Source organism: Monodon monoceros, unplaced genomic scaffold (genome assembly GCF_005190385.1).
Source record: "Monodon monoceros isolate NGI ecotype Baffin Bay Population unplaced genomic scaffold, NGI_Narwhal_1 Super_Scaffold_11, whole genome shotgun sequence".
In the NCBI taxonomy this organism is placed as follows: Eukaryota; Metazoa; Chordata; class Mammalia; order Artiodactyla; family Monodontidae; genus Monodon; species Monodon monoceros.
Genome location: NW_021703767.1, coordinates 142,236,447 through 142,248,783, shown reverse-complemented (window position 1 = coordinate 142,248,783; position 12,337 = coordinate 142,236,447). Strand labels below are relative to the sequence as shown.

General features: G+C 41.9%; 1 pseudogene; it reads right to left on the bottom strand.

The window, feature by feature from the left end:
- Positions 1-5,014: 5,014 nt before the first annotated feature.
- Positions 5,015-5,474, bottom strand: LOC114890919 (annotated as a pseudogene).
- Between the last annotated feature and the right edge of the window lie 6,863 nt (positions 5,475-12,337).

Sequence of the window (12,337 nt, the reverse complement as noted above, 5' to 3'; positions counted from 1 at the left end):
TGTCTCTTCTCCTTCTGGGACCCCTATAATGCGAATGTTGGTGCGTTTAATGTTTTCCCAGAGGTCTCTTAGAAATGTCTTCATTTCTTTTCATTCTGTTTTCTTTATTCTGTTCCACAGCAGTGAATTCCACCATTCTGTCTTACAGGTCACTCATCTGTTCTTCTGCCTCAGTGATTCTGCTATTGATCCCTTCTAGTGTATTTTTCATTTCAGTTATTGTATTGTTTATCTGTTTGTTCTTTACTTCTTCTAGGTCTTTGTTAAACATTTCTTTCATCTTCTCGATCTTTGCCTCCATTCTTTTTCCGAGGTCCTGGATCATCTTCAATATCATTATTCTGAATTCTTTTTCATGAAATTTGCCTATCTCCACTTCATTTAATTGTTTTCTGGGGTTTTATCTTGTTCCTTCATCTGGTACATAGTCCTCTGCCTTTCATTTTGTCTATCTTTCTGTAACTGTGGTTTTCGTTCCACAGGCTACAGGATTGTAGTTCTTCTTGCTTCTGCTGTCTGCCCTCTGGTGGATGAGGCTATCTAAGAGGTTTGTGCAAGCTTCCTGATGGGGGGGACTGGTGGTGGGTAGAGCTGGGTGTTGCTCTGTGGGGCTAAGCTCCCTAAAACTTTAATCTGCTTGTCTGCTGATGGGTGGGGCTGAGTTCCCTCCCTGTTGGTTGTTGGTCTGAGGTGACCCAGCATTGGAGGCTACAGGCTCTTTGGTGGGGCTCATTGCAGACTCTGGGAGGTGTGACGCCAAGGAGCACTTCCCAGAACTTCTGCTGCCAGTGTCCTTGTCCCCGCAGTGAGCCACAGCCACCCTCCCCCCGCCTCTGCAGGAGACCCTCCAACACTAACAGGTAGGTCGGTTCAGTCTCCTATGGGGTCACTGCTGCTTCCCCTGGGTCCCGATGCACACACTACTTTGTGTGTGCCCTCCAAGAGTGGAGTCTCTGTTTCCCCCAGTCCTGTCAAAGTCCTGCAACCAAATCCCACTAGCCTTCAAAGTCTGATTCTCTGGGAATTCCTCTTCCCATTGTCGGGCCCACAGGTTGGGAAGCCTGACCTAGGGTTCAGAACCTTCACTCCAGTGTGTGGACTTCTGTGGTATAATTGTTCTCTGATTTGTGAGTCACCCACCCAGCAGTTATGGGATTTGATTTTATTGTGATTGCATCCCTCCTACCGTCTCATTGTGGCTTCTCCTTTGTCTTTGGATGTGGGGTATCTTTTTTGGCGAGTTCCAGTGTCTTCCTGTGGATGATTGTTCAGCAGTTAATTGTGATTCTAGTGCTCTCGCAAGAGGGAGTGACTGCACGTCCTTCTACTTTGCCATCTTGAACCAATCCCTCTGTTATGTTTTTATACAAGTTTCAACAAGACTTGCTATGTCTCCCAAGTGTAATCAATCACCTGTCATTCTTTTCAGGTTTCTCTCAGCTGTTACCCTTGGCTTTGGGGTAACTGTGTGGAATTTCATGGCCCAAGCCAACACGGTGGCCTGTGTGGCATTTCCACTTCTCAAGCCTGGCAGGCGATGGAAAATGGAATTCAGTGAGTACACTTGGTCGTTCATCTTGCAGGAACAGCATCCGTCATCTGTTGCTTTTTCTTCCTTTGCCACTGAGATCTTTCCTCTTATTTATAAGACATGAGATTTTATTGAATCTTAATGTTAATACAATGCACTAAAATTTGGCCTTATGTTCTCATTTTTCATTGCATGAAAAATAGAGCAAAATAAGCAGAAAATGGATTCTTAGTAGGTTCACCTCAAAATACCTCCAGTTTTGGGTTTCAGGATCCTGAAATGCATTAAATATCCAAAGCTAACAGGGGAAAAAAAACCCCAAACGTAAGCCCATAATAAGAGACATATTTTAAGACTGTTTTTATAAGACTTTGTCCTTAAACCCTTCCCTTGTGCACTGTTGGTGGGAATGTAAGTTGGTGCAGCCACTGTGGAGAACAGTATGGAGGTTCCTCAAAAAACTAAAAATTGAACTACCCTGTGATCCAGCAATCCCACTCCCGGGTACATATCTAAAGAAATCTGAGGTGGATGGAGAAATAGGAAGTGAACTGAGATAATACAGTGTCATGAAAAATACAGAAGAAAAATGTTCAAGAAAGGGGAAATGATCTTCCATATGAAATGGTCTGTATATAATACTGTCCCCTTCTCAAAGACTCATTCAATTAAAATACCTTTCTCCCAAAAGTGATCATTTCTGCACAGCTTTCTACAGTGTCAAGTAAAAAGAATTCCATCTGTTCTTAGATCTTTTTTTTTTCCCTTCTGCTCCAGGGCAAGGTCCCACATCTACAACAGAGTTAGTATGCAAAATGATGCTTTCAACCACCAACTTGCCCCTGACTGAGCAGATGCAGGTGAGACAGCATCTTCTACGTGATCTCAAAATCCTATCCCATCTGCTGCTTTCTTTGGCGGCATTTGGAACTGTCCAGAGGATCCAGGTCTCATGGGTATCACTTACCTCCCCAAAGCAGCTGGGAAGTGAGTAGCGAGAGCACAAGGATGCCACGACAAGCAGAAAAACTTCCCTGGGTGAAGAGATGAAGGGAAGTCAGGATATATGACAGTTTCTTGAACCTCCCTCTGAAACCTGTAAATCTGAAATTGAATCCACTTTATGGTTCCAACATCATCACTGAAACCAAGATTGCTCCTAAATTACCCAACTTGTATTGCAGATGACAATGTGCGGGGTTAGTGATTTTGCTTTAAAAATAAATAAGTAATTGTTCTCCTTCCTTGAAAAGATGAAATAGTAAATAGGCAGGGTACACTACTTTTTAATTTGGGGAACATCTGTCAGCCAGAACCTTGTCAGGGAAATTGCAGTGTCAGGCTGAGAAATGCTTTAACTCTCCATGGCAGAAGAGGTGTGTGACAGCGAAGCTTGATCTAGCTGGCCCGAGAGCCCGGCAGGAAGCCCTGAATCACAGAACAGCAGGAGCTTTGAGATGCCCTTGATTTCAGAGCTCCCTACAACTTCTGAGGCGCTCCATCACCCCTTCCACACTGGGTGACCTTGCTGGCTGAGCAAGTTCCCCACATCATCCCCTAGAGACAGGGATTAAGAATGCTGTTATGAAAGAGAAAGACAAATACCATATGATAACACTTACATGTGGAATTTAAAATATGACACAAATGAACCTATCTATGAAACAGAAACAGAATCACAGACATAGAGAACAGACTGGTGGTTGTCAAGAGGGAGGGGATTGGGGGAGGGCTGGAGTGGGAGGTTGGGGTTAGCAGATGTAAGCTTTTTTTTTTTTTTTTTGCGGTACGCGGGCCTCTCACTGTTGTGGCCTCTCCTGTTGTGAAGCACAGGCTCCGGACACACAGGCTCAGCGGCCATGGCTCATGGGCCCAGCCGCTCCGCGGCATGTGGGATCCTCCCGGACCAGGGCACGAACCTGTGTCCCCCGCATCGGCAGGCGGACTCTCAACCGCTGCACCACCAGGGAAGCCCAGATGTAAGCTTTTATATAGAGAATGGATGAACAACCAGGTCCTACTGTATAGCACAGAGAACTATATATTCAATATCTGGAAAAGAATATGAAAAAGAATGTATATATATGTGTAACTGAATCACTTTGCTGTACAGCAGTAATTAACACAACATTGTAAATCAACTATACTTCAATTAAAAAAAAAAGACACACACAGAAAAGAACACTGTTATTTTACTTTTTCCATCAGTGGCAGTAAAGTTCCAAAGTAAATATGGAGGATGGCAGCCAATATCACATACCTGAGACAGTCTACTCCTAGAAAAGGGAGGGTCTTGTGATTTAGAGTGAGTGCTTTTGCTTAAGGGCAAAAAAGTCTCAGACTAGAAAAGCTCCAACTTGATGGCCCAAGTTGAAAAGAAAGTCAGATGGGCAAGGTCCACTGTGCAATGTGGTACTTCTAAAGTAGATGGAGAAGCAAGCAATTGCTTCCACTCCAATGCGACAGACATGGAAATAGCACCCTGGCCTCCTGGTCCCTCAAACACATCAGCAATTGAATTATGCCAGCTATGCTCCCTACCCCTGTGCCAGCAGGGTCTTATCTTACCTTCCTGACATGGTGCAAATCCTATCTTCCTTACAAGGCTTTCTTATGTTTCTGGCCTACAGGCATGATTTTCCTCTGAATCTCTACAGTATTTTTTTTTTTTTTTTTTGGCGGTATGCGGGCCCTCTCACTGTTGTGGCCTCTCCCGTTGCGGAGCACAGGCTCCAGATGCGCAGGCTCAGTGGCCATGGCTCACAGGCCCAGCCGCTCCGCGGCATGTGGGATCTTCCCAGACGGGGGCACGAACCCGTGTCCCCTGCATCGGCAGGCGGACTCTCAACCACTGCGCCACCAGGGAAGCCCTCTGCAGTATTTTTAAACTGCAGGATTCATCTTAGTTCTGCATCCTACATGCACTGTCTTAGATGCTGCAGGTGAACGTCTGTTCTCTGCACCCAGATCATAAACCCCTGAGGACACCAGCTCTCTTGGGATGACTTCATATCACCTACAGCTTTAGCTCCAGGCCACACCACCAAGTCCTCCTAATCGCCACCACCCAAGGCTGGAGGTTATGCAGAGACATTTGGCAAGACACAAGCAATAAAAAACAAAAGGCTCAAAGAATTTTCTTTTACTATTTAAAAGAAATGCGCATTTACCTCCATTAACACTTTGCCAATTAAATTCATGCTGCTAATATCCATGAAGAAAGAAACTCCACTTGAGGAAAAGATAGTTTCTGAGTCTTTCACAAAGTCCAAGAAAGAATCTCTTAACATAGAACCACTTCTTTTTTTCTTCATCATCAAAATGACCATAATTTCCACCAGATGATGTTTATCAGATCAGATCACCTGTCATTCTAAGTAGGCTGGAAATGTGCCTCTTTGTTTCCTTCTTCCCTTCCTTCCTTCCTCTCTTTCTTTCAAGAGTGAAAATTTTCATATTTAGGATGAGCTGGCTGGACTCAGCTTAGATGACCCCAATTTTGTTGGTAACATCCAAAGCATCATAGTCAGGAACCAGTGGACCATATGCCTTCTCTCCATCAGGCCTGATCAGGGCATTGACCTTGGCCAGGTCAATGTCATAGAGATTTTTCACAGCCTGTTTAATCTGGTGCTTGTTGGTGTTGACAATCACAACGGACACAAGTGTGTTGCTGTCTTCTCTCTTCTTCATGGCTGACTGGGTGGTGAGGGGGAACTTAATGATGGCATAGTGGTCAAGCCTGTTTCTCCCAGGGGCGCTCTTTCGAGGATATTTGGGCTGCCTCCTGCAGTGTTTTGGGCTGCTGGAAGGTAGGTGACATCTAGATTTTTTTTTTTGTGGCTGTGGACGCCTTTCAACACTGCTTTCTTGGCCTTCAAAGCCTTTGCTTTGGCTGCAGTTTTGGGAGGGGCGGGGTTTCCTTCTTCGCCTTCAGCGCCATCTTCGTGAAAAGGGTGTCTTTCTTTCCTTTTCATGACAGTGCCAGGTGCTGTTCTAGATTCTGAGATTACTGTGGTGAATAGGACAAAAACTCTGCCCTGATGGAGCTGACATTCCAATAGGAGAAATAAGACAATACCTGTATGAATAAGTAATGATAATCAGGTTGCGATCTGTGCTACGGAGAAAGATTAATTAGGGAAAGGAACTAGAGAAAAATGGGAGAATAAAGAGACAGAGTGATCAGATGACATTTGAATGGAAACTTGAAAACAGTGAGGGAGCCAGCAGTGCTCAAGTAAAGAGCACCCAGACAGAGGGAACAGCAAGTGCAAAGGCCCTGGGGCATATCTCATTTGGTGTGTATAAGGAATAATCCGGAGCAGCAGAATGAGCAAGGAGTACGGGAGATCCTTCACCAGGAACCAAATCAGTGGTGCCTTGATCTTCGACTTCAGCCCCCAGGACTGTGAGAATAAATGTCTGTTGTTTAAACCACACAGTCTATGACATTTGTTATAAAGGCCTAACACAGGTGTTAAGGAAATACCAAAGGTGCACGAAGGATGGTGTGACCATAGAGAAGTGGAGAAAAACCTCCCAAACAAGATGACCTTTAGCAGGTCCTTTTAGTCACTTCTACCTCTTAAACAAATTTCTATCATTTAATGGAAGTGCTGGCTGAGATTACTTAGTGCAAGTTCATTGTTCTTCAAAACCATATTCTTATGTATACATTTTTATTTTATACAGTCTTTGCATGAATGCCCAGAATTCACACCACATTTGGCTTCATTAAGATATTTTTGCATCTCTTTTTATTCAATAAATGTAATAGCATTTTTTGAACTTCAATTAATTCAGTGATCATTGAATCTACCTCTTCTATAAAGTAACTGTTAGGAGTATGTTCCTTGGGAGGAAAACTCTCCAATAGACATTCTTATGAAATATATTTTGTCCTGTGCTCATTTTGTTCATTCTTCTGCCTAAAGCCCGTTAGCCATGTACGTCCTAAGAAGGAAAAAGGGGTCAAAGTCCTTCTATTAAAATATTTTCTGTGCTAGAAACCCATCAGCCTTTTTAGCAAGTAAGAGAAATCGAACAAAGAGAAATAAATTTGTCTTCTCCGAAGTAAAGAAGCAGGAGGTGAGTTTCTCAAGTGGGCTAAATTAAGGCTTCTGGAGCTGAAGTTTACATCGCAGTTTTACAGATTTTGTTGATGGAAATGCGTTTGTTGTTTAGCTTCATTTTGCTACCTTGTTCCACAGTAAGGAAAGTCACACAGCTTGCAATACTGAGAAACTTATTAGAATCCTGCGGTGTTTGCCAGCTTCCATTTTCACACAGTAGAGCCAATGTGAGGGGAAGGATGGAGCTGCAAACAGGAAATGTGAAACCCCTGCAAGAATTCACGGCTGGAGATGGCAGCGCCAGGCTGCCAGAAAGCACCTTCCCACCTTGGCATCCTCCTCCTCAAAAAAAAAAAGGTAATTTCAGGGTTGGTCTTGCCTGGAAAATTGCATCTAGAGTTGAGGTTTTAGCGGAGGATTGGAACTGCACAACAGAGTTAAGAAACTGCTGTGGAAATGCCAACAGATTTTTAGATTCATTTTCATCATTTCAGCTTACTTCAAAGGGCCTTTGAATCATCAGATGGTTTCAAAATGCCAAGTAGGACCGCTGCGAAATGGGGCTGAAGTGAGAAAAAGCCATGCTAAGTCAATAAATGTGTTTGTCTTTATTCAGTTGTGAGGCATCTTTGCCAATATTCCTAACAGGCACACTAGGAAAACCTAGTACAAAAATCACAGAGGTGCAAAAATCACACCAAAAATCAATTAGAGACATAAGCTTTGGGAAATATAAATTGGAGCAGATGAAAAAAATTAGATTAAAATTCCCAGAAGTACTAGAGAAAACTACAGATCCACACCAAAGAGAGAAGCCAGTGGATAACCAATAAATTAAACAGATAATTAAAGGGGAAAAGTCCTAAAATAACATTTCATTTTCTATTGAAGAAAAAAAAAAGAAGCTCTTTAGCATGCAGATCTGTCCACATGGCTTAAAACCACAACACTGGCTGGAGAAAATGTCACAAGTGAACATCCTGAGTTTCCTAATGACACTCATCTGTTCCACTGGGTTACAGAGTCTCCAAGGAGAGAGCTATATGCTTATGAATGACAAATCTATACTGTTTGGTAGAGGAAAACTGCCTTTTCTCCCATTTCCTTTGATCAGCTATTTTAACCTAAGAATGTAAGATTGGTATAGTTTTCCAAGTGTCAACCTGATTCAGAAGAAAACTCTGACTCAACCAATATCTGTCTGAAATAATTCTTGCTAATACAGGCCCTAAGGTCTCGCTGGTAAGTGTGCTCATTAACAAAACTCTGACAAAACTTCTAAGTTCTTCTATATTATTTTAAATACGTAACAGGAACAGTTGAAAAATACTCTTTGCTAGAAAATTAGATCATTATATAAATGCCTAAAGTTCTCTTTGACCTTTGACCCAAACCAGGCTCTTGCCAACTCCTGCTAGTTTGCCTGGGTTTTTGATCCCTTGTCTCCAGCACATACATATTAGACACAGATATTTTGTGGTGTTTGTGTTTCACAAGTAGAATCATATTATATATACTTTTCTGAATGTTGTTTTTGTTAACTGATCATGGGATATGGAACTTTCCATGCTCATACAAACAGACCTGCCTCAATCTTTTTGATCAATGCATAGTATTTCTTGTGAATTTTACTATGTATTTTGCCATCTTCCATTGGCAGACACAAGTTTTTTATAGTTATCTGCTCTTATAAAAACTCTTCAATGAGCACCTTTTCACATGCCTCCTTGGGCACCCCTCAGCGTGTTTCTTCCAGAGTACAAACAGACAAGAGAAATGTCTTATGCTTTTTTTAAATTAATTTCTATTGGAGTATGGTTGCTTTACAATGTTGTGTTAGCCTCCACTGCACAACAAAATGAATCAGCCATACACATATAGATATCCCCTCCCTTTTGGACTTCCCTATAGGTTACCACAGTGCATTAGGTAGAGTTCCCTGTGCTATACAGCATGTTCCCATCAGTTGTCTATTTTATACATAGTATCAACAATGTATATGTGTTAATCCCAGTCTCCCAATTCCCCCCACCCCACCCCTTTCCCCCTTGGTATCCATACGTTTTGTTCTCTACGTCTGTGCTTTTTAACCACTGTGCTAAAATAGCAAAGAGTGAAGAACGGCATGTAGGCACCTGTTGGAATAAAAGAAATAAAATTACAACTTTCCCAAAGAGCACCAGAAAGCTATAGCAGATTGATTCGGTGCAGATTCTTCAAAGTCAGAGATTCCTGAGTTCAAACCTCAGTCCAAGTTCCACAATGAAAACAGTCTGCATCCATCTATGGAAATGGCAAAATACATCATAAAATACCTAAAGAATGCAATGTAACTGATTTAAAAAATGAGGCGGATCTAGATATACTAACAAGGAAGAGTGTAACTTTGTGTAACTTTTAAAAGTTTACTTAACTTTTCCAAGCCTTAGTTTCAATGTGGAAATAATATTTTTAAATGTATCTACAGCATAGAGTTGCTGTACAGATTAAACGATAGAATAGTTACAAAGTACTCAGTGCACCACCTGACACAGCGTAAGTGCTCAATAAATATTAGCTTGCATTATAATTCTTAATGTGTCCCAAGATGGTGGAGATATTTGAACTCAAGGCCACTTATTAATGTCAGTCATTTATGAAGCTTCTATTATATGAACAAGGTTTCATGCTACCTGATTAGAAGAAAATACAGGTGAATGAAACAATCTTTGTCCTTGAGGGTCTTGGGAATATATTGGGGAATATAAATCATGTCCACACTAACCTTAATTTAAAAAGGAATGTAGTAAAAAGTAGCATAAGAGGATGTTATAATAGACTGCTACTATTTTATCTGCCCAGCACTACACCCTCCTTTAAGAAATAGCATCCCCCTTCTTTGGAAGAACTGTTCCTCCTCCAATCCCAACACTGATGTGAGGAGAGTCAATTATAGATATCAACTGGCCACAATTGATAGGTCAGGAAATATACATGTGACTTAGTCATGTGACCCAAGCCAGGCCAATGAGAGAGAATTTTTCACGCTAAGAACGAAGGGAAAGGGGTGGATCTTCTCTAATGGCAAAGGCATCAGATGGGAGGCTTGGATGCTCTTTGCAGGAGCACAGTGACAAGAGCAGAAGCAAAAACAAAGAAAGACATGATGGGATTTGAGTCCTGGTTCTGGAGGTCCAGCCTCAACCCTGCCTTTTGGTGATGGCATGGGATTATCATTAGTTCTATGACAGCAGGGATTCTATATGTTTTTATGTACTAATGTATCCCTAGCATCTAGAACAATGCCTGGTACAAAGTACGCATTCACTACATATTTCCTGAATGGATGAATAAGATCCTGTAACAGATGCCTCTTTTTTCTAAGCAAGTTAAAATGTTATTCTTTCCTTGCAACCAAATCCAGAATTATTCTTGGTAAAGTGGAATTTTTTACAATCCTACCTCAGAAGGAAAGAGAAAGGGAGGCAAGGAGTAGGGAAATATACCTCAGAATGCTATCCTGGGCCACTAGGATTGTGGCTCCAGATGCAGCTCCAGACCAGATCCTGTCAGAGTCCTGTCCACCACAAACCCAGAGATATTTCGAGTTTGGGCTATTAAAACCTCTCATGTAGGATTCAGTCTGGTTTAATAAACCACAGGTCTGTCTACTTGGTTTCCAAGACCACATATTTTAGAAACTGGAAATCAAAAGACAGTCTGCCCATAAACAAAATGAAATAATGTCATTTGCATCAACATGGATGGACCTAGAGATTGTCATACTGAGTGAAGTAAGTCAGACAGAAAAAGACAGATATCATATAATATAGCTTATATGTGGAATTAAAAAAAAAGTACAGGGCTTCTCTGGTGGCGCAGTGGTTGAGAGTCCGCCTGCCGATGCAGGGGACACGGGTTCGTGCCCCGGTCCGGGAAGATCCCACATGCCGCGGAGTGGCTGGGCCTGTGAGCCATGGTCACTGAGCCTGCGCGTCCGGAGCCTGTGCTCCGCGACGGGAGAGGCCACAACAGTGAGAGGCCTGCGTACCACAAAAAAAACAAAAAAGAAAAAACAAAAACAAAAAAAAGGTACAAATGGACTTACTTACAAAACAGAAATAGAGTGACAGATGTAGAAAATAAATTTATGATTACCAAGGGGGTAAGGTGTCGGGGAGGAATAAATTGGGAGATTGGGATTAATATATATGCACTATTATATATAAAATAGATAACTAATAAGGACCTACTGTATAGCACAGGGAATGCTACTCAATACTCTGTAATGACCCATATGGGAAAAGAATCTAAAAAAGAGTGGATATATGTAAAAACAAACAAACAAAAAAAACACCACTCTGTCATTTGCCTACTTCCATCCCTCCTATTTGTATATGTCTTCTTATTTATCCTTCAATGGATCAACATATAAGTAACTGTCCAGGCAGTTAGAGACTGGCTGAAATCTAAGAGGCTGGCACTGAGCTCACTGTCAATAGGAAATTCACATGAATGAGCTCGGATTGGCAGTGGTTTGATGTAATGTCCAGGGATTGAATAACTTGCAAATCCCCCAGCAGATATGAAACACACAGCTTACTGAGAATTCCATCATTATTGAAAAAATGCCCACTATAAGTCAATGTGCATGACAGGTTGAGACATCAGTATACTAAAACAAAATAAAAGATTGCCTCTCTGGACAGTTTATCCAACTGGCCTGAGAAGGTTCCTTGAATGGCATTATATATGTTTTATTCTTTAACACTACTGACTACCTAACATAGGCTGAGAACTACAATAGGAGTTGTTGCGCAGAGAAGAAAAATCGAGTACAGATCTCAGTCTGCAAACTAATCCTCTAGCAGATGGCTAAGACATATTCACCAATTGTCACATACTTTTGACCAAATGTAAAATTCAGAGGCAAGCCAAATGTGAAAATGAGAGACGAATGAAAACATTTGGATACTGAAATCTATTAAGGAATGACACAAATGGGAAATCCTTGAATGTGTATTGTAAAAGTGGACCTGGCATTGATGACTTTATTTCTCCAAGTGTGTATGCTTTGACCCAGTTTCTATTATTTGCTAAATAATTCAACATGATGGCCATCTGATTCAGATGGCTATGGCACAGCATCTATGGTAGCTATTACTGGGACGATTCCTCCAAAAGACAACAAGTAGAATCATTTCATCCACGAGAACAGTAAAGCAGAGCAATGCCACACTGGCTGATAAGAGGTCCCTGAATACTGAAGTGGATCAGGTCGTAGAGACCATCTTCTAGACCAGGGTTCCACAGAGTGAGGTCTTGGCAGCAGCGGCAGCAGGATCACCTGGGAACTTGTCAGAAGTGTACGTTCTTGGTCCTATCCCAGACCCACCGAATTAGAAACTCTGAGGTGGGTGTCCATCAATCTGTGTTTTAACAAGCCCTCCAGGTGATTTTGGTGCACACTCAAGTTTGAGAACCACTGATCTAGGTAGTTTCTTACTTTGGAGATGACCACAGTGATCCCCAGAGGTAAAACAAGTAGGCCAAAAAGAATGACAAGAACCGGATGGAAATCTCACACAGCACAAAATAAGGTTGCTACTGGAATACCAGAGAACCACCACCTCAAGCCTCAGTATTTTTATTAGTCAGGCTTTTCACAGGAATTACTTGACCCTGTCAAATTGGATAACTTCGTTTGTGTGTGTGTGTGTGTGTGTGTGTGTGTGTGTGTGTGTGTGTGTGT